The sequence below is a fragment of the Bactrocera neohumeralis genome, chromosome 3 (assembly GCF_024586455.1).
Source record: "Bactrocera neohumeralis isolate Rockhampton chromosome 3, APGP_CSIRO_Bneo_wtdbg2-racon-allhic-juicebox.fasta_v2, whole genome shotgun sequence".
Classification (NCBI taxonomy): domain Eukaryota; kingdom Metazoa; phylum Arthropoda; class Insecta; order Diptera; family Tephritidae; genus Bactrocera; species Bactrocera neohumeralis.
The window spans coordinates 61,529,811-61,551,798 of record NC_065920.1 but is presented as its reverse complement, the minus strand read 5'-3'; the positions used below and the strand labels follow the sequence as shown (position 1 = coordinate 61,551,798).

The following is a 21,988-nucleotide window of genomic DNA, read 5'->3' as shown; positions in this document are numbered from 1 at the left end:
TTCGAAAAACAGGGTTGTGTTAACGTCTTTGAAACAATGTTTTTCGACTACGAGGATGTCATGAAGCAATTATTATTGGCAATTAGTCTTGGATCTATGCTTACGGCCCAGAAACAGACGATCAATTAACCGAATATAGTGGCAAAGGTGCGCCGAAGCCGAAAAAACCACGCCAAAGCAGATCAAAATCAAGGTTGTGTTGACAGTTTTCTTCGGTTATCGAGGTGTGGTGCACTTCCCAATTCTTTCCAACCGGACAAACTATCAACAAGGAATACTATTTGAACTTTCGTAAAACGAGGCCGGAATTATGGGCCGACAACTGTTAGTTTTTACACCACGATAATGCACCGTCGCATACGGTATTGATTCTTCGTGAGTTTTTCGCCAAATTTTCAACCAATATCGTGCCGAAACCACGGTATTTGCCTGATTTAGTTCCGTGTGACTTCTGGCTATTCAGCAAAATCAAACGACTGCTCGGGGAAACCATTTTGAGTCAATTGAAGACTTTAAGCGTGAATCGCTACGCGCATTGAAGGCTATTCCGGAAATTGACTTCAACAACTGTTTCGAGTATTGGAAAAAAAAAAGTGTATTAGGGCGAAGGGGATTACTTTGAGAGGACCGATATAGATTTTGAAAAGTAAATTCAGAATTTTAAAATTATCAAAAAAGTCTTACTATTTTTTGCTCATAATAGTACACCAGCTTTGACCCCGGTTGTACCCTATACTTAAGCCTTATTTTATTTTGTTTTATTATTTTATATTGTACGCTATTTTTATTATTAATTTATTATATTAATTATATTGCTTTGTTTTATTTTATTTTGATTTTTTATATTAATTTACAGTAACGAAAATCGGATCACCCTAGCATAAGCTCATACATCTTCATAAAACAATATTTGCTTAAGTACCGCACACGCATCACGCACTAAATTTATAGAGATGTATAAATATTTCGATTTATATGATTTTGAAATAGAACTAGGAGCGTGTGCTCACCGCAGTTGCAAATACCAAAGTCACACCCACAGCGAAATTAGTCATTGTAATCATTGACTGCCCTTACAATTAGCTACAACCAAGTAGTGAATGGAAATTGTGTGAAAAATCGTAAGTATAATGAAGCTTAGTGAGCTAAAATTCTGCCAAGAACTAAAGCTTTTGTGGTACTTCTGAAACCGGCTGTAAAAAATAGAACTAATTACAAGAAAATAGATCTAATTGCAACAAAAAAAATTATGCAAATATAATTTTCTTAATTTATTACATTCAATATTAATATTTTCGCATAAAAAAACTTGCATGCACTCCTTTGAAATGCCACTCGGTCTACGCGCTAATTGTTGTTATTGCAAATTTTCTAATAACACCAAACTGAAGTGCTCTAGCCCTGCATGTGTTGCAATGCAATTCGCAAATGAAATTGTTTTTATGACGCTAATTTTTGCGGTTACTTACGCTAAACAAAAGTAAGAGGTAAAACCGAAAAACGTTGCAATAATCACAATTACATTTTCTTTTCCACCGTCAAGCATACAGCAATACATGCACATATAAATATGTATGCATGTATGTGTGTGCATTTCTTTTGTTTGCCACACACACTTTTAGTTAATTTTGTGGAAAATTTCATAATGGATATTGAATCTTTTTATACACCAACAGCTGTAGCACTAATTCTAATTGAAATTACAAACACATACACCCAAGCAACTGCACACACATACACACTTAGATGCGCTTAATGGCAAAAAAACCCAAAATGGCGCCATAAAGCCAATCAGTAATCTGCGAAATAGATTATTAATTTTTGGTGGTATGCAAATTGCATCGACGCAGTGCCAGATATTGCCAGATTTGCGCTGGAACAATTAAGAATTTTCAAGTGTTGGTATACAATCTTCGGATTTTTAGTATGATACAATTTTAAATGTATACATATATATGTATGTATATGGGTATTTAACTAAAATTTTGAAACACTTTCGAATAATTGTATGTGTTTTTCACTTCACAGTAAAGTGCCGATTGACGCGGTAGCAAAAATAAAAATAAATACACAAGTAAACATAGCATGAGTCCAGCAAAAACTGTATATTTTATATACATTACATCAGCTCTTATTTGCACAAAATATATAGTCTTGTTGGAATCGCCTTTTCTCTGTTCGATGGTTCAATTTAAGAACTCTTTTATCAAAAACAAAGAGTAAGAAGGCCATATAGTGTGGGCTCACTTAAGCCAAAAGAGCCTTGTCAATGATTAATCCAATTTTCCATCTACTTGTTAAAAGCCTCTGCTGGGATGGCTTTCAGTCCTTTCAGCGAGTGACTTTAAATACCTTAAATGGGTTCTGAAAAAGTCACAGGAAATCAAATTTGACGAATTCGGTGTTTGAGCCGTAATGCACTTTTCGTGTTTGGCCAAAAAGTTAGTGACAATCTGTGCATTAGCATGATGATAATAGATTTACCAACAAATCCGTTCGTTTACAACTAATTGTCTCAAACACCTCTAAACGGCTTAGTATTTCTTATTGCCCAATTGAACTTGTGAAAAGAATTCATGGCGAACTAAAACACGGTAATCAAAGAAAACTATAAACATCACCTCAATTTTTGACAGACTCTCATTAACAGGTGATAGACGACTCGTATAAGGCAAATTTTCAATAATTTCATGACCTTCATTGACTACTTCGTGCAATTCAAATAGTTGTTATAAAATAGACTCCCTAGAAACCTTACAGAACATTCACGTTTAATGTCTTCAATTGACTCAAAACGGTTTCTCCGAAGCGGTCGTTTGAGTTTGCTAAATAGCCCGAAGTCACATGGAGCTAAAGCAGGCGAACAAAGTGGTTGCGACACGGTATTGGCGAAAGGCTCACGAAGAATCTATGCAGTATGCGACGGTGCATTATCATGTTGCAAACACCAAGAGTTGTCGACCCATAATTCCGGCCTCTTTTTAGGATAGCTTCGCGCAAGCGACGCAAAAAACTCAAATAATATTCTATGTAGACAGTTTGGTCGGTAGGAAGGAATTCGGAGCGCACCACCTTGATTTTTGACCTGCTTTGACGTGGTTTTTCCGGCTTCGGCTCACATTTGCCATGATATCCGGCCGATTGATCGACTTTTTTCGGCTGGTAATACCCCAATACTCATCGCCAGCAATAATACGTTTCATGACATATTCGTAGTCGGAAAGCATTGTTTCACAGACGTTATCGCGACGCTGTTTATTTAATGATTTCGGAATCAGTCGTGCTTTTAATTCTCTTAGCCTCAATTGATCATTCAAAATTATTTTCACTGATCCTTCCGATATTCCAAGGATGCCAGTAAGAACTTTGACTGGTTCGTCGTCAACGCGTTCTCGACCCTCTTTGAGTAATTTGTACCAATCAAAAACACTTGGTCCCGACAAACCATTATCACCGAAGGCCTTTTCCAACTTTCTGAATGTTTCGGCACCAGAAATTTGATGCCGCACACAATGGAACTTCTTTGTTCGATAGTTTCACTCATCGTAAAAATCGACGAATACACTTTATGTACTTCAAAAATCAAGCTTATACTAAACACTAATAATTATTTTGATATGAAATTTGAAACAGATTTCACTGTCAGTCATACCAAAGAAAACAAAATATTTCGATGATTGGGTTTTCGGGTTTTTAAATTGAAAGGTCTTACTTTTTTTGCTCAGAGTAGTATATTACTAACTGATATACACAGACCAATCTAGAAAAAAAATTTTGCTTCTGTATTCCTATGCAATTTAAATGAACCAGTACGAGTGTTTCCACTTTTAATTGTGCTATCAACATATACATATGTACATATTTTTCTTAATTGGGTATTCTAATCTAGAAGAATAAATACATTTGTTTCCAGAGATTAAATATTTAAGACTATGTCTATAAGAGGATTTTTCAATATTCAAATTATTTTCGGAGATGTACTGAGCCGACATCCAAACTGTTTTGGCCCAAACTGACCCTTTAAACGCTTTTTTCTCGAAACCGTCTTTTTTTAAAACGATATCCACGATTTCTCAAATGGCTAGAAGAGTTGAAAACCTTCACTTTACCAGCTGCTAATTTTTGTAAATTTTTAGTTTTTCCTGTGTACTTGCAAATTAATAAATAACCAATAATAAAAATGGAGCGTAAAAACATTAAGTGCCTACGAAGTGTTACGATACTTAAAAACTACCTGAAATTCATGCTTCCAGACTGCATAATAAAAAAATATAACCTTTTATTTTATATACCTGATATGCTATGACCGATCGATTGGTCATTTTTGACCTTCTTTGCAGCAGGTTCGCTGAGTGAAGCTTACTGTTTCAACTGTCCCTTGGTCTCTGGTGTGTACCAGTGAAGTCATACTTCGTCGGTTGCGAGAGCATTCAGAGTGAGATAACGTGGCGGTTTTCCCATACCCAATGTTTCATGCAAGATACTACTGTGATCAAATTGAAAGGTGAATTTTGTCCATTTCATCTCCTTCAAAGTAATCCCGTCCGGCTGCAATACACTTATGCCAACGAATTTTCCAATCATCATAGCACTAGGAAAAATTCTCCGTCGTGATGAGCCTTCTTCTGTTCAGCTTTTATATCCTCAATTGAGTCAAAACGGTGTTCTCAGAGTGGTCATGTCAATTTGCTGCATAGCCAGAAGTTACACGAAGGTAAGTCAGACGAATGCGGTGGTTCCGGCACGATATTAATTGGAAATGTAGCGAAATGATAACGAACAACCAAAGCAATATGAGATGGTGCATTATCGTACTTCTTTGTTCAATAAATTCAGACATAGTAAAAATCGAAGATTTCACTTTTACTAATGAATATTTTAACGTGAAAGATGTCGCTAACAGCACTACAAACTTACAGAAAAAAATTTACCGATTCGAAAAACACGCAACTCACCTTTGAATTTGATCGGCCGACTTGCGGTCTGCCAATAACATATCGTGAAATATATTGCCACGTAACGAGATTTCAGACAGGGCGACTCCCTATCGTGCGTCTTCAACCTGCTGCTGGAGAAAATAATTCGAGCTGCAGAACTTAATCGAGCAGGTACAATCTTTTATAAGAGTGTACAGCTGCTGGCGTATGCCGATGATATTGATATCATTGACCTCAACATCCGCGCCGTTAGTTCTGCTTTCTCCAGACTGGATAAGGAAGTAAAGCAAATGGGTCTGGCAGTGAACGAGGGCAAGACGCAATATCTCCTGTCATCAAACAAACAGTCGTCGCACTCGTGACTTGGCTCTCACATCACTGTTGATAGTCATAACTTTGAAGTCGTAGATAATTTCGTTTATCTTGGAACCAGTGTAAACACTACCAATAATGTCTGCCTGGAAATCCAACCCAGGATAACTCTTGCCAACAGGTTCTACTTCGGACTGAGTAGGCAATTGAGAAGTAAAGTTCTCTCTTGACGAACAAAAACCGAACTCTATAAGTCACGAGTTGCGAGTTTTCGAGAGAAAAGTTCTGCGAACGATTTATGATTCTTTGCGCGTTGGCCACGGCGTATCGACATTCGATGGAACGATGAGCGAATGTAAAAGACATATGACGATCATGTTGTCCGAATGGACGAAAACACTCCAGCTCTGAAAGTATTCGACTCTGTACCCGCCGGGTGAAGCAGAAGAAGAGGAAGACTTTCACTCCGTTGGAAAGACCAGGTGGAGAAGGACCTGGCTTCGCTTGGAATATCCAATTGGCGCCACGCAGCGAAAAGAAGAAACGACTGGCGCGCTGTTGTTAACTCGGCTATAATCGCGTAAGCGGTGTCTAAGCCAATAAAGAAGAAGAAGAATCTATCCTCCGTGTTATCAGTTTACAGCACACCACTCTTTGGCTTATTAAAAATCGACGTGTTATCACACGAATCGAATCCAATCGATATTATCGTTTCCAAGGACACACCCGTTGTCGCGCTCGTTCAAAACAAAACTACGAGTCCGATTCGACAGTGGTGATCCACATGAATGCGCAATATGTTAGTAAATTTAATTTGCGATAATAGAGCCAGATAGGCGGTAAGACTACTTAAATATTAGACCGGCGTCGTCAGTACGATGATTTCTAACACTATATGATACTCTTTCTGCTGATAATATTACAATCTTTGTGTCTTAAATTCGCATTTTCACCTTTTTCCGTATTATACTTGTATGTTACCGCCACGTTATTATTGCTTACAACAAAAAAATATTGAAGTCCTAACTGACCACTTCTCCAGTAATTCTTCCTTCAGTACTTCAAAACCAAGCTACACAATTTTTTAATATAGTTTAAGTGGCAAACATAACTGTCTTTTTGTTGTTGAATAAATTCATAAACAAAATTCATGTAATCGCCTAAGTTTCAATGAAAATTGAGCACAAAATTAATTTCAAATTATGGCAACAATTTCTTTTTCGAATAAACAATAATGACACTCATTGCATGAACTCATATTTTGTATACACCGTAAGCAGGGAGTTCATTTTTTCACCATTTTTTCTGCCTTCACTTACAACATTTCATAGCACCTTCCCCCCCAACGTGATTTTAAAATTTGATTATACTACAGCAAACTTTCTCATAAAGAAGTTTCCAGCATCATTATCAATGCTGAGGGTAGAGGAGTTGCAGCACAGGTACTCGGACTCGCGGCAATAGACAATATGGTCGGTGGCTGCGGTTGTTAGCGCAAAAATCACTGCACTGATAGGCAATGTCCACGCAGAGTCATTGCGCGTGTTGTGTACTAATTTGATTTTCGTTAGAAATTTATGTAGTCAATTAAATGGGAATAACCAGAAAGTTGTTTAGTTTCTTAATTTTCATAAATTTGAATTAAATGTTAGCGCAGCAATTGACACAGCGCCTGTTATGAAACCACCATATTTTTAGTAGGTCATTCTTTTAAATATTAGATATGGCACAAGGAATGAAATTTTATGTTGATTAAATTTTTTTAATAATTGAAATTTATTAACGCAAAAAGCAGATAATTTCAAAGTTTGGAAAAATGTTGGAGCAACTAATAAAAATTGTAGCAGTTGGATGGTGTCGCAATCTGCAATAAACACTACCATAATTTACCGTTAAAAATTCAGATTCACTTGACGGTCTCCAGAATATAATATAAAAGTCAAAAGGTCATCTCGTCCTACATCTCTGGGACTTTCGCTTTGTACCTGTATAATGAGTATACCTAAAACTGAATCAAAAATTAATTCGTCTGAAACTGTCTTTTCTTCTGTAAATATATCTTGAAACATTGCCCTGATTGATCTAGAAAGGGGGATAGAACATAACATATTATTTGTAGACTACACGTCGGACTCTATTACAATAGATCGAGGTTCCAGTGTCAATATGCGCAGCAATTAGTCACTATTAAGATTTAATGGTACATGAATAGCAAAATTACCACTTTAATTCTCAAAGCTCAAATTATAAATCAAAATTAATCAAAGTATTCCTCTACTTTGAAAGGGACCACTATTTAACAATAAAAAACTGAATGATTTGCAGGGAGCTTGTCAAAGAAAACCTCTTAAGTCACTTATTTTAATATAATAAGCCTTTCTAATGTGACGGATTGCAACAAGACTAGTCGAGAGAGGACGAGGAGAGGACTACTCTTGTTGGCAAGAGTTATTCTGCGAGGCTGATGTTGTTGTTGGTGTTAATGCTAAAACTTGTGTACGACTGCGAAGTTATGACTGTGACGTGACAGCCAAGTTATGAGTGTGACGACTATTTGTTTGATGACAGCAGATATTTCGTCTTGCCCTCTTTAACTACCAGACCCATTTGCTTTGCTTCTTTGGCCAACCTGAACAAACGGCGCTGCTGTTATGGGCAATGATATCGATGCCATCGGCATACACCAGCAGTTGTACACTCTTGTAGAAGATTGTACCTTCCATATTCAGATCTGCAGCTCGAATTATTTTCTCCAGGAGTACATTGAAGAAGAGTTCCCTCCCGATCCTGACATAGCTTTTGGTATTTCTTAACGTCAGTTTACACATCCATATTAGTTTTGCGGGGATACTAACTTCAGACATAGCGGTATAAAAGCAATGCCTTTTCGTGCTGTCAAAATTAGCTTTAAAATTGACGAAGAAGATGTGGATGTCGATACTCTTTTAGCGGGTCTTTCCAAGATTTGGCGCATGATGAATATCTGGACAGTTGATGGTTTTCCAGGTCTGAAGCCACACTGATAAGGCCCAATCAGTTTGTTGGCGGTGGACTTTAATCTGTTACACAACAGGACTGTTAGAACCTTATATTCGATATTGAGGACGCTTATCCCGCGGTAGTTGGCGCAGATTATGGGGTTGCTTTTTTTTGTGAACTCAGCAGATCACACTTAAATTCCAATCGTTGTGCATGCTTTCGACCGACCATATTCTATAAAGAAGCTGATGCATGTTCCTTATCAATTCTTCTCCGCCGTATTTGAATAGCTCGGCCGGCCATCGAACATCTTCATGATCGAGCAATAGAACGTTGGACCATAGTCATCGATTGGGGAATCGGGCTCACCATCTCCTGGTGTTATGCGTTCGCTGCCATTCAGCAAGCTGGAAAAGTGTTCCCTCCTTAATTTCAGTATGCTCTGAGCATCAGTCACTAAATCACCTTTGTGACGCTTTTCGGCCTCCCACGTTTCGTTTTTGTCTGCAAATGCGTCTCGCTTCTTGAACTCTCGGTATCTATCCACCATCCCGCATGTTTTTCATGGCAAGATAGGCTTTTCGAATGCTAGTACAGAAAATCGTTCTATCCGCCCGTTGTGATTATCGAAGTCGAAACTTCCTTGTGTTGTTTGACATTTGTTTTTTACTGCACAGAGGCGGATGCGTATCCTCGCTGCAAAAAGATGGTGGTCCGAGTCTATGCTAGGTCCTCGGAGCGTACGCACGTCTAAAACACTGAAGACGTGTCGGCGGCGAAGTGGATTGGCCTAAACACGTTTGGGGATGTTTCATCATGGACGCTGAATTTACCGACCGTTTTCCTTTACTCTTACGAGGATATCAACCAGATGATTAGCGGCCATATTAAGGGACCGGACATTCCAGGTGCAGCCCTTAAATCGTAATACGTTTGCAGTGCCATCGAAAGGGTAGTCTCTCATTGTGATTGGGAGTATTTTTTCGAAGTCCAAATCCTAGGGAAGGATTATTGTTTTGTTTAGCACGCCTTCAAGCGGATGTTTTTTGGCTACCCAGAGGTTACTTGGTCACTGGAAGTCGTAAGCTGCTTAAGTCAAATGTAAAAAGATCGTTTCTGGTCACTCCCAAGTGAATGGCGATCAGAGAACTTTCCTCACTTGCGTGAACTTCTCCACATGGCTCCATACTCCATAGTAGATTATTCCCTACAAAGTCCAGAGTCCACCAAACAAATAGCAAACCATCGACCACCACCCCTTTTGCTTATCGTTCGTAAATTACCCACTCTTTATCCCCAGTAATCTTCAGTTGCAGTTATAGATCGATTATTCTCTTTATTATCGCTATCAAAACGGACTCCTTTTTAGTTAACATAAGCAAGTCGATGTTTAAACAAGCTTTCCGTACATTTGTTATAAGACTTGGCTGGAATGGGCTTTAGTGCCTTCATCGAATAACTTTGACTGCCTTCAATGGACTCCCCGAAGCGGGTTTTGAGTTTTCAAAAACAGAGAATAGTCAATAAGAACTAAATCTGGTGAATTCGATGGCTGAACGGTGACGCAAGTTTCGTGTTTGGTCCAAAAGTCAGTTACAATCCTGCTAACATAAGTATGTATGTATGTAGAATGTGACGGCGTATTATTGTGATGAAAATTCTATGAATATTCTGCTATCAAACAGGTCGTTTACGACGAACTGTTTCAGATTCATGCCTAACAACCAGAAATTATTCTTTATTGAGCGTTTAAACCAGTGGAACGAATTCATGGTGAACTACACCACGGTAATCAAATAAAACTATAAGCATCGCCTTGATTTTTGACCAACTTCGACGTGTTTTTGGTATCGGCTCATTATTGGAGCGCCAATCGCTAGATTGTTGGATGCTTTCGGCGTGATATTCATTAACCCGCGTCTTGCCACCAGCAATGACGCATTTGAGGAATATAAGATATTTTGGATAGAGTTCAGCATTGATATGCTTCATACCCGAAACATAAACCAAAAAGCATTGAGTCGATCCATATAAGATGAAACCCTTTGCTGTCTAGCTAATATCAACACGATAAGTTCTGTGTTTTTAGAAGAAGAATTCACGACCTTCATTGAATGCTTTGTGCCACTCAAATATAAAGCTCTGCAACATTTTCAATGATTTCGTAGACGTTTAAGTGAATGGCGCTCAGAGAACTTTCCTCACTTGCATAGTAGATTATTCCCTACAAAATCCAAAGTCCACCAAACAAATAGCAAACCTTCGACCACCACCCCTTTTGCTTATCGTTCGTAAATGGCCCACTCTTTATCCCCAGTAATCTTCAGTTGCAGTTATAGATCGATTATGTTGCAACAGCGATTCGCAAATAGAAATTCGGCCTTATTTGAATGGTTTCAAACGTTTTTTCATGTACATACATATATTCGAAATATTGCCTACATGACGCTCAGACCTTCCGATTAAACCTAAACAACGCAGATACAGATTAGTAAAGCCAGCTATTGGAAAATTAATGGATCTATACATATATTTTAGAGCCTCATTTTGAGAGATTTTTGCAACAAGACTAAGATCATTTAGCTAGATTTTTGGACACTTTCAGTATGATATTCATAAATCCACGTCTCGTTTAATTTTTTTGAATCATTAAACGCTAAAATAATCTAACGGTGTATAATGGCAAACCAGTCATATTATTTGCATATATGAAACTAGTTACGCTTCTTTTAGAAACCGATTCTGTCAGCTGCGGCTTTGTTTCGACTCGTTTGGTAAACATAACTTTTTACTTGATTGCCAATTTCTTTAAACACATACATACTTATACATAGGTATATATGTACTTTTAAATATATTTCAACCATACACCATTACGGTACCGTGTTTTTTTTTTTAATTTCCATTCATTTATTTTTATGCCTCACAAAATATTCGAAGCCACTCAAACATACACATGTGCATGTATTACGATCATACTCCAACTATTTAACTCATTTAAATTGCAGTTATTTCATATTTATGAGTCCTACTCTTAATCCATAAAGGTCAAAGGCTTTCTTATCTTGATAGGAATTAAGATGTCGCTAAACTTACAAAGTACACCCTTCACATGGTACGAAAGCATTAAGCGCGCACTTAGTGCCAAAAACACACACACCCACACGGACACGCAAAATCACCTCTGGTTTTACATATGCTTGTGTGGGTCTGTTTGGTCGCACTGGATATGAGGATGTTGCTGTTTAGGTGTATATATATATATATGTATACATATATATTTGTATATAAATATGTATGTTTATGCACATATGTACAAGTTTGCATGTAGATATGTAGTTATACATACATATATATGTATGTGCATCCCTTTTAATCCACCAAACACACTCGTCCAACCAACACCTCATAATCGCTAACACTTCCTGGAAAGTTTACGTCTGTAAGTCGGCAGCAGTTTGTGTCAATAAATACAGCAAAACTCAGATTTTGGTCTATAAACGGCAGTTGTAGCTGCACTTTGCTCGTGTTGAAGTTTTTGGTGAAAACTTTTCAAACCTATTTCTTTGCCGCTTCCCTTGAGCAGGATGTCCAAAATGATTTCCTTTAGAGCATTTACTCAGGGCTTGCCTAGTAGATGTTAACCAATTTACCAATGCGAATTATATATGCCACCGTCGTGGATTTATTCGATTGTGAAATATAAATATTTGAGTTATATAAGTATAAATGTATAAATAAAATATGTATATATAGTATATAGCATATAGTAAACTTAAATATATTTTTGGTATAAGTAAAAGTTTGAAGCTGAAGGCAACTCTCATTTGGGTAAATAAACGCATATACCTGTAGTACGATCATGTCCGATAAAAAGAGCAGTTGTCCCACTAGTATAAGGTTCAAAGTTCAATATCACGAGTTCGAGGCGGTAACTAGTGGTAAAGACAACAAATTATCATTCCTAACTGTGTGACAATGATCCACCCAAAAATTATTCTCTTGTTCGATATATTAGGTAAATTAGATATCTGGTATTTACCAAGTGATCAAATTTGAACCGCACTGACCTAAAACCAACATTTCCACTCTTTATTATCGCTTTCAAAACGGACTCCTTTTGAGTTAATATAAGCAAGCCGATGTTTAAACAAGCTTTCCCTACATTTGTTATAAGACTTGGCTGGAATGGGCTTTAGTGCCTTCATCGAATGATTTTGACTGCCTTCAATGGACTCCCCGAAGCGGGTTTTGAGTTTTCAAAAACAGAGAATAGTCAATATGAACTAAATCTGGCGAATTCGATGGCTGAACGATGATTCTAGTTTCGTGTTTGGTCCAAAAGTCAGTTACAATCCTGCTAACATATGTAGAGTGGGACGGCGTATTATTGTGATGAAAAATCTATGAATATTCTGCTATCAAAACAGGTCGTTTACGACGAACTGTTTCAGATTCATGCCTAGCAACCAGAAAGTATTCTTTATTGAGCGTTTAAACCAGTGGAACGAATTCATGGTGAACTACACCACGGTAATCAAATAAAACTATAAGCATCACCTTGATTTTTGACCAATTTCGACGTGTTTTTGGTATCGGCTCATTATTGGAGCGCCAAACGCTAGATTGTTGGATGCTTTCGGCGCGATATTCGTTAACCCGCGTCTTGCCACCAGTAATGGCGCATTTGAGGAATATAAGATATTTTGGAAAGAGTTCGGCATTGATACGCTTCATACCCGAAACGTAAACCAAAAAGCAGTGAGTCGATTCATAAAAGTTGAAACCCTTTGCTGTCTAGCTAATATCAATACGATAAGTCCTGTGTTTTTAGAAGAAGAATTCACGACCTTCATTGAATGCTTTGTGCCACTCAAATATCGGGTGATTTTTTAAGAGCTTGATAACTTTTTTTAAAAAAAAACGCATAAAATTTGCAAAATCTCATCGGTTCTTTATTTGAAACGTTAGATTGGTTCATGACATTTACTTTTTGAAATAATTTTTTAAAGTTTGATTCGGCTATCATCATTGGTCCATTCGGAAAGTATCAATTTTGGGCAAGAGCATTTCAGATGGAATTCAAAATTTATTGGAAAATGTTGTCTTCCAAAGCTGGAATTTGCTGGCTTATTTCGTAGATTTAGACTTGACGTAGCCCCACAAAAAATAGTCTAAAGGCGTTAAATCGCATGATCTGGTGGCCAATACGGGTCCATTTCCTTGAGATGAATTGTTCTCCGAAGTTTTCCTCAAAATGGCCATAGAATGCAGCTGTGTGGCATGTAGCGCCATTTGTTGAAACCACATGTCAACCAAGTTCAGTTCTTCCATTTTTGGCAACAAAAAGTTTGTTAGCATCGAACGATAGCGCTCGCCATTCACCGTAACGTTGCTTCCAACAGCATCTTTGAAAAAATACGGTCCAATGATTCCACCAGCGTACAAACCACACCAAACAGTGCATTTTTCGGGATGCATGGGCAGTTGGATTGGATGCGATTTAACGCCTTTAGACTATTTTTTGTGGGGCAAAAAAAGTCTAAAGTCTAAATAAGCCAGCAACTATTCCAGCTTTGGAAGACAACATTTCCGAAGAGATTCGGGCTATTCCGGCCGAAATGCTCGAAAAAGTTGCCCAAAATTGGACTTTCCGAATGGACCACCTAAGACGCAGCCGCGGTCAACATTTAAATGAAATTATCTTCAAAAAGTAAATGTCATGAACCAATCTAACGTTTCAAATAAAGAACCAATGAGATTTTGCAAATTTTATGCGTTTTTTTTTTTAAAAAAAAGTTTATCAAGCTCTTAAAAAATCACCCGATATAAAGCTCTGCAATATTTTCTATATCGTAGACGTTTACTTTTGAAATGCAAAATTCCAAGCGAACTCGTAATTTATCTCCTTTCGGTAATAAAACTCGAAAAATTAAACCTCACACGAACAAAAAAAGTTTGTATCGATCTAAGAAAAAAAATTGTAAGATTCGATTCACGCGCGCAACTTAAAGTCCGTGTAAATTTCCGGGTGTGTTACTCATAGACTTGTAGAAACCGAAATATTTTATCATAGCATTCGTATTACATATCAAAGCAACCAGCGATGTTCGGGAAAAGTATTTCGTTCTTTCAGAACAACAACAAAAAGAGGACCTCGATCTCTTTCATTGATATATACAAAGTGAAGATGTTTGAATGGTATTACATTCAAATTATGAATCAAAGATCCAAGTAGAGGTCTTTTTTCAATAGCCTTTTATGACAGATCATGGAAAGACTTACGCCTGAACAACGTTTACAAATCGTTTAACTTTATTACGAATGTTGACGTTTCGTAAATAATGTGTTTCACACGCTTGGCTGAACTTATGGTCAACATAATCAGCCTACCCATGGTACTATTAGCAACACCATCACCCAGACTGATCTTCAATTCAATTCGGCGCCATTCGCAGCAACTCGGACTGACGTATGGAACGACTTGATGCAGTTTACACCGAGATCTTAAATTGAAAGCGAACAAAATACAGCTTATGCAAGAACTGAAGCCACTCGACCTTCCCAAGCGACATCGCTTCGCTCTATGGGCCCTTTAAAAGTTCCAAGAAGATCCGAGGTTTTCGAGCCAAATTTTATTCTTATTATACCCTGAACAGGGTATATTAAGTTTGTCGTGATTTAGCCATGTCCGTCTGTCTATCCGTACGTCTGTCTGTATATATACGAACTAGTCCCTCAGTTCTTAAGATATCGTTTTGAAATTTAGTAAACGTTATTTTCCTTTCAAGAAGCTGCTCATTTGTCGGAACTGTAGCTTCCCTACAAATTGAACGATCGGAATCAAGGCCTTGTATGGAAAACTTTCACATTTGACAATGTATCTTCACAAAAATTGGCACAGGTTATTTTCTAAGATAATAATGTAATATATGAACAAATTGTTGAGATCGGTTTACTATAGCATGTAGCTGCTATACAAACTGAACGATCGGAATCTAGTGCTGGTATGGAAAACTTTTGCATTTGACAAGATATATTCACGAAATTTGGTATAGATTATTTTCTAAGGCAACAATATAATCTCCGAAGATTTTGTTCAGATCGGTTAACTATAGCATATAGCTGCCATACAAACTGAATGATCGGAATCAAATGCTTGAATGGGAAACTTCCTCATTTAAGGATATATCTTCACGAAATTTGGTATGAGTTATTGTTCATAGAAATAATGTAATATCGGAAGAAATTGTTCAGATCGGCTCACTATAGAATATAGCTGTCATACAAACGATCGGAATCTAGGACTTGTGTGGAAAACTTTCGCGTGGTATCTTCACGAAATTTGACATGGATTACTGCTTAAAGTAAAAAAATTGTTCAGATTGGATTACTTTAGCATATAGCTTCCATACAAACTGAACACATAGTTACTAACGATCGACCTGTGAAGGGTATTCAGCTTGCAACCGAAGTTAACGTTTTTTCTTGTTTTACTTAAATTTGGAAATTAGTGGAGCATTCTCAGCTCTCCACATATCTAACAGTGCATTTACAGTTAGCATTCCAAAGCTTTTATTAATTTTCGAACAAAAATCTCCACCGTTCGCATTTGAAATGTATGATTGATCACACTTTGGTTGACTTACGAGCAGTTGCCGAAGAATCTATGCCCACAAAATGACTTCGAGGAGTAACCGATAGCTTCACATTTAAAAGTATTTATCATCCATTCGTTTTTGGGATGATTACAAACAAAACAGAAAAAGTATGAATCCATTGAAGCAGTAACTTTTTGGGAATGCATCAACACTAACAACACATTCACTAAATTGTTGTTACACACAAACATGTTAATCCTCACCTATGTATGCAAGTATGGCAAAGCTGGCAATACAAAGCAAATGCGGCATACACGCGTATGCAGATTCTAACTTTGCTTGAATTGCTATAAGGGAAATATCAATTGTGGATGTGATGGTCAAAAGTCATTTCAACAGCACTAAATTATTATTATCTTCAAGAGGTTGCACACATAAGAACACCGAAAATAAAAACAAATGAATAATCGCTGTAACGGTACTAACCAAATACCGTTTACCAATATGTATGTGTAAAAATTGATTGTAAGTGCATTCGACTGCACACGCACACAGGCAAAAATTTGGAATCTATTATGGCAAGTGCATGTGAATATTTATGTGAGTATGAGGATAAGAACCGTGTGAAGACGCCGATTAGGGTGTCACACATTATTTGGAACGTGGGTAATATTTTCAGATCCCTAATGACTGTGGCAAAATCAAAATTATACAATTATTTCTTCAAGCCGACCATCCCTCGCCATGCTTTGGAGGGGATCATATATTTCTATTCTGCTAAAAGACCTTCCGAAATTCGAGAATATCAGAAATGTGTAACTTCTTCTAAATGCCAGCCAACATAAAAAATCACAGCAGTGGAAGTAAGAGAAGCGCCACAAATAATCGGATAAAATTGGAAATGCCAAAAATGTTAATCCAAGAGATCTCACTTGATTCTGATCATTAAATTTTTGACAATAAGCAGTACTCTTTATTTTAAACTTAGTAACCAATAAAAGGTAATAAGCAAGATATTAAGCAGGAGTCTTTTCGATCGTTGATCCGCTGTAACATAGAACCAGGGATTGGATTAGGTTAGGTTAGAGGGCTGATCTAGAGAGATCGCACGTGGACTGCTATATGTAGTCCTTTGTGAAGCCATAGAAAAGAAGAATGTCTAATGGTATGAGCTCCCAAGTATTTAAGTCTTGACCTCCCAAACACGGGACAGTCAAGAAAGAAGTGTTGAGTTGTTTCCACCTCATCTTCTTCCATACAGCATTTGAAGATGGCGTCTGATAAGATTCTCAGTTCTACAGCGTAGATGCCATTAGGGCAATGGCTTGTTAAAAGCCCCACAACTAGGGAGAGGCTAGCCTTACTGAGGGCAAAGAGATCAGTAGATCCCTGGCTGGTCACTACTCTGAAGGAGGCTTCACTTCGGAACTTTAAATCTACAGCTACCTTAATGGCTGCAACCATGGCTTGGAAAACACTGCAATAGTCAGGAAGTCCGAAGCTGGAGTTGATAGAGAGCTTCTGTCAGTTAAACCCCTCCACCAACCAGCTTGGCTCACCGCCCCTCTCCTCCAACGGCTTCTACCCTCCCGCAACTCCTCGCCGGTATATGGGCAGAGAAGAAAAATAATGGCAACATATTCAAGAAGCTTTTAGTAGTGATATGGATAACCCCGCTAATAATAGAAGAAAAGCTTTTAGCAAAGTTAGTGACGAAAATTCAAACATCTGAAAATATATACATATGAATATATATTCGCATTGTCATTAAACAGAACCACCCTATCAATACAAGACATAAATTCAAAGCTCATAACTGAGTGTAAATGCATGCAAAGTTTATTGGCTGTATGAAATAGTTATACAATTATTCGAATGCACTCTCTCGTAATGAAAAAAAAAACAAGAAAAAAAAGTTAACTTCGGTTTGAAACTGGAATACCCTTCACAAATAATAAGGTTTCCATACAAGCACTTGATTTTGATCGTTTCATTTGTATAGCATCTTTGCTGCATATAGCGATCCGATCCCAACGAATATGCAGCTGGTAGAGAAAATAAAATGTGCTTAAATCGATATCTCAACAACTAAGGGACTAATTCATGTGTATACGGCAAACCGATGGATACGGCTAAATCGACTCATTATACGTATGTATGTATGTACTATATTTTATAGGGTCTCCAACGTTTCCTTCCGGGTATTGCAAATTTCCTGGCCTTATCCCCGTTCCGGGTATAATTAGAGCATCGAAACAAAAAAGTAAAGTGAGAGTAAATTTGGCAAAGCCATTTTATGTGGTTGAAACTTTTTTAGAATTTCTGAATATATGTACATATGTATGTGTATGAATTTCATTCCTCGCTATGAATTTAATACCCAAGGTGTAGCACTGCACGTCATCAATGAATCGTTCACTTCCTCATATGTCACCTTCCCAGAACATTATATAAAATTAGATGAAGTCAGTTAATTGGAGAACCCCTATTTCAATCTTAGTATCGAAACAAGATTTTTACTAATATTAAATTTAGCCTAGTTTCCCACCGACAATCCGTTAGGCGATCACCGTTCAATAACAATAATAATATCGAATACTATATTTTTTTTAGAATCCTATCCTTGTAGAAGCTTCTGAATTTCTTTTCGAGCCAAAACAGAAAAGTACGGCGAGGAATGGGTGGGGTAGGATGTCCCATTTTAAAATTTCCTTGTATGTTTTTTTGACTTTGGAGACATACGACCGAGCGTTGTCATGTTGAAGTATTATCTTGCCCTGTCTTTCCAATACGGCTGTGTAAGTTGTCGTTGGGCAATATCAAAAGCTCCGTTAGGATCCGGAAGGACCTCTCCAAGTCGTTCGTTACCAAACGAGATTTCAGACAAGGCGGCTCCCTAACGTGCGGCTTCTCCATCTACTACTGCAGAGAATAATTCGAGCTGCATAGCTGAATCGATGCACAATCTTTTATAAGAGTGCCGGCGTACGCCGATTATATTGATGTCATTGGCCTCAACACCCGCGCCGTTACTTCAGCTTTCTCCAGACTGGATAAGGAAGCGAAGCAAAGGGGTCTGGTAGTGAACGAGACGAAATATCTCCTGTCATTAAACAAACAGTCATAACACTTGCGACTTGGCTCCCACGTCACTATTGATAGTCACAACTTCAAAGTTGTAGATAACTTCATCTATTTTGGAACCAACATTAGCACCAACAACAACGTCAGCCTTGAAATCCAACGCAGAATAACTCTTGCCAATAGGTGCTACTTCGAACTGAGCAGGCAATTGAGAAGTAAAGTCCTCTCTCGACGAACAATTCTTCCCGTCTGGCTATAAGGTGCAGAGGCAAGGACGATGATTTCGAGAGAAAGGTTATGCGGAAGGTTTATGGTCCATTGGGCATGAGCAACGGCGAATACGGCAGTCGATGGAACGATGAGCTGTACGAGTTATACAATGACACTGGCATCAGTTCAGCGAATTAAGAGACAGCGGCCACGCTGACTAAGTCATGTCAACCGTATGGATGAAAACACTTCAGCTCTGAAAACATGCGACGCAGTACCCGCCGGGGTAAGCAGAAAAAGAGGAAGACCTCCCCTCCGTTGGAGAGATCAGGAGGAAATAGACCTGGCACACTTGGTAACTCGAAATGGCGCCAAATTGCGAAAAGAAGAAACGATTGGCGCACTGTTGTTAACTCTGCTATAACCACGTTAGCGGTGTCTATGCCCGTAAAGAGGAAGAAGATGGTTTATTAGCTACAAAAGCATTAAATATATGCAACCATCTTGTACTTTTTGTCGCAAATCTAAAGATATTTATTTACAGTTGCAAGCAATTTGTGTAATTAATTCTTTTTATTCTAGTATTTCATTTCGGTTTGTTTTCGCTTTGAATCAAGCATAAATATGTATTTGCATAAATTTTCAATATTTTCCAGCTAATTGCTTTGCTCAACTATACGTTGTTGTTGGTAGAAGTTTTCTTATCACACTACCCAAGATGCAGCGCTTTTTCTTTTCAATAAATTTCAGCTTTTTCTCCCGAAGTTTTCAAGCACTCACACCGCCATGAATATGCGATTATCGAGATGGCTTGAAATAAATATGCATAGCTGGGCGAATAATTAAAATCGCCATAGCTGCTTGGACCCACCATGCCGTTCCTCACTACCAACACACAGGCATGTAAATCTATCGCAGTCGCTGCTTTGCCGCTGGCGTTTTTCAACTTGCCGCCGAATTACCGCGCTTGCCCGCCAACGACGCCGCTGATTGCTCCGCTGTGGCGCTTTATTGCGTTAATAGTTCGGTAGTAATCCATGCTAAGATAAGCGCCGCACTTTATAGCCGACAATTAAACACTTCACTTTAATCTGTTTGCGATAATTATGGGAACAAGTACTCCCAGCTAAGTATTTATCTACGCGCAATTAGCACCTATTTTTGTGTTATCCTCTTTGTATGAAACTCGTCTGTATGTATGCATGTAGATATGTTTGTTTGTGAATAGATGGCAATGTCTATTTGTTGGGGCAAAAGCGGCGTATGATGCATCATTGGATGGGGTTGTCCGCAGATTTGAAAAAAATGGAAAAAAGAGGAATATCGGTCCTTGGTTTGATGCTTGATTTTTGGAGTAGAAAAAGCACGGTTTATAGTCACAGTCAAAACTTTGTTAATCGAGTTTCAACATGATCGCAAGTCGATTTTTGATGAGCCATACCAAGACGCCCACAAACGACTACCACGGAGGACAATGTGACAAATACAAATGCAACGATGAGACCACTTCAAAGCGATACTTCACGCTGTTTAAGAGAAATCAGAAATAATTTCGTGACCGTCGACGAAACATGGATGCACTGCAAACCAATGGAAAGTCGAAATAGTAGACTTAACCCGACGAATCTGTTCCGAAGAAAGCAAAGACTTTTAATTACTAGTTTCCGGTAAAATGACAATCAACTTTTACAGAAATTCGTAAGCAGTCATCTACATAAGTATATTAACTGCCTGAAGAAAACAAAATGATCAGGAGGCTTCCCTGTGCTGCAATCTTGGATCGATTCGATGCCGAAAAATCAAAAAAATATAAATATTTTACACAACAACAATGTCCTCTTCACATCTGTCAGCCATTTTAGTCTAATCTCCGTGTAACTTCTTTTAATTTCCAAAGTTGAAAAGGTCACTTGAGGGTTAGAAATTTTGGACGAATAAGGAGGATATTACTTATTATCTGTAATAACGGCTATTTTGAAAGCTCTTCATTTTAGGAATCTTTAAAAACATTGTTCCATGCCCATTAGGGGTGCTATTGTCTTTGTGGATATTAAAATCGAAACATTAATTCGATTTCATACATTCGCCCTAGATCTGTTTGATCATTGTGAACAAGCCTTATGTGAAATAGTTTATTTCTTCTTTATTGACGTAGACACCGCTTACGAGATTTTATAGCCGAGTTTACAACATTTGCCAGTTGTTCTTCCTTTTCCCTGTTTCGCGCCAATTGGAAATTCCAAGTCACTTTTGACAGCCATAACTTCGAAGTCGTAGATAATTTCGTCTTTTAACACCAACAACAACGTCAGCCAACGCAGAATAGCTTTTGCCAACAGGTGCTAGTTCGGAGTGAGTAGGAAATTGAGTAGTAAAATCCTCTCCCGACGAGCAAATATCAAATTCTACAAGCCACTCATCATCTCTGACATTGACATAGTTCAGCGAATTAAGAGGCAGCGGCTACGCTGGCTAGGTCATGTCGTCCGAATGAATGAAAACACTCCAGCTCTGAGGGTATTCGACGCAGAGGAAGAGCTCCACTCCGTTGGAAAAACCAGATGGAGAAAGACCTGGCTACACTTGGAATGTGAAATAGTTTACACCTTCTTGAAAGCTTTGGGTTCCGCTTAAGTACGGTATGAGTTTCGATGCGTCTGTAAACGAAATATATTCATTTACGACTTTATATGCCAGTTTTTGAGCCCTTCCCTTGACTTCACGGATTTATTTACTAATTTTTCAAATCACTCCGTAAAGAAGTGTTCACATTAAAAGAAACTAAGGCAATCAAACGAACAATGACTACAAACTCAAAGACGGATTCAGGATATTAATTGGTATCTGAGATATAGAATAGACAGA

At 38.0% G+C, this 21,988-nt stretch overlaps 1 long non-coding RNA gene across 1 annotated transcript in view; it reads left to right on the top strand.

The window, feature by feature from the left end:
• The first annotated feature begins 15,078 nt into the window (after positions 1–15,078).
• LOC126752869 (uncharacterized) overlaps positions 15,079–21,988 on the top strand; it is a 143,929-nt gene continuing 137,019 nt past the window's right edge. The window contains exon 1 of the long non-coding RNA XR_007666047.1: positions 15,079–15,132. This is a non-coding gene — a long non-coding RNA (uncharacterized LOC126752869). The remainder of the gene's footprint in view (positions 15,133–21,988) is intronic.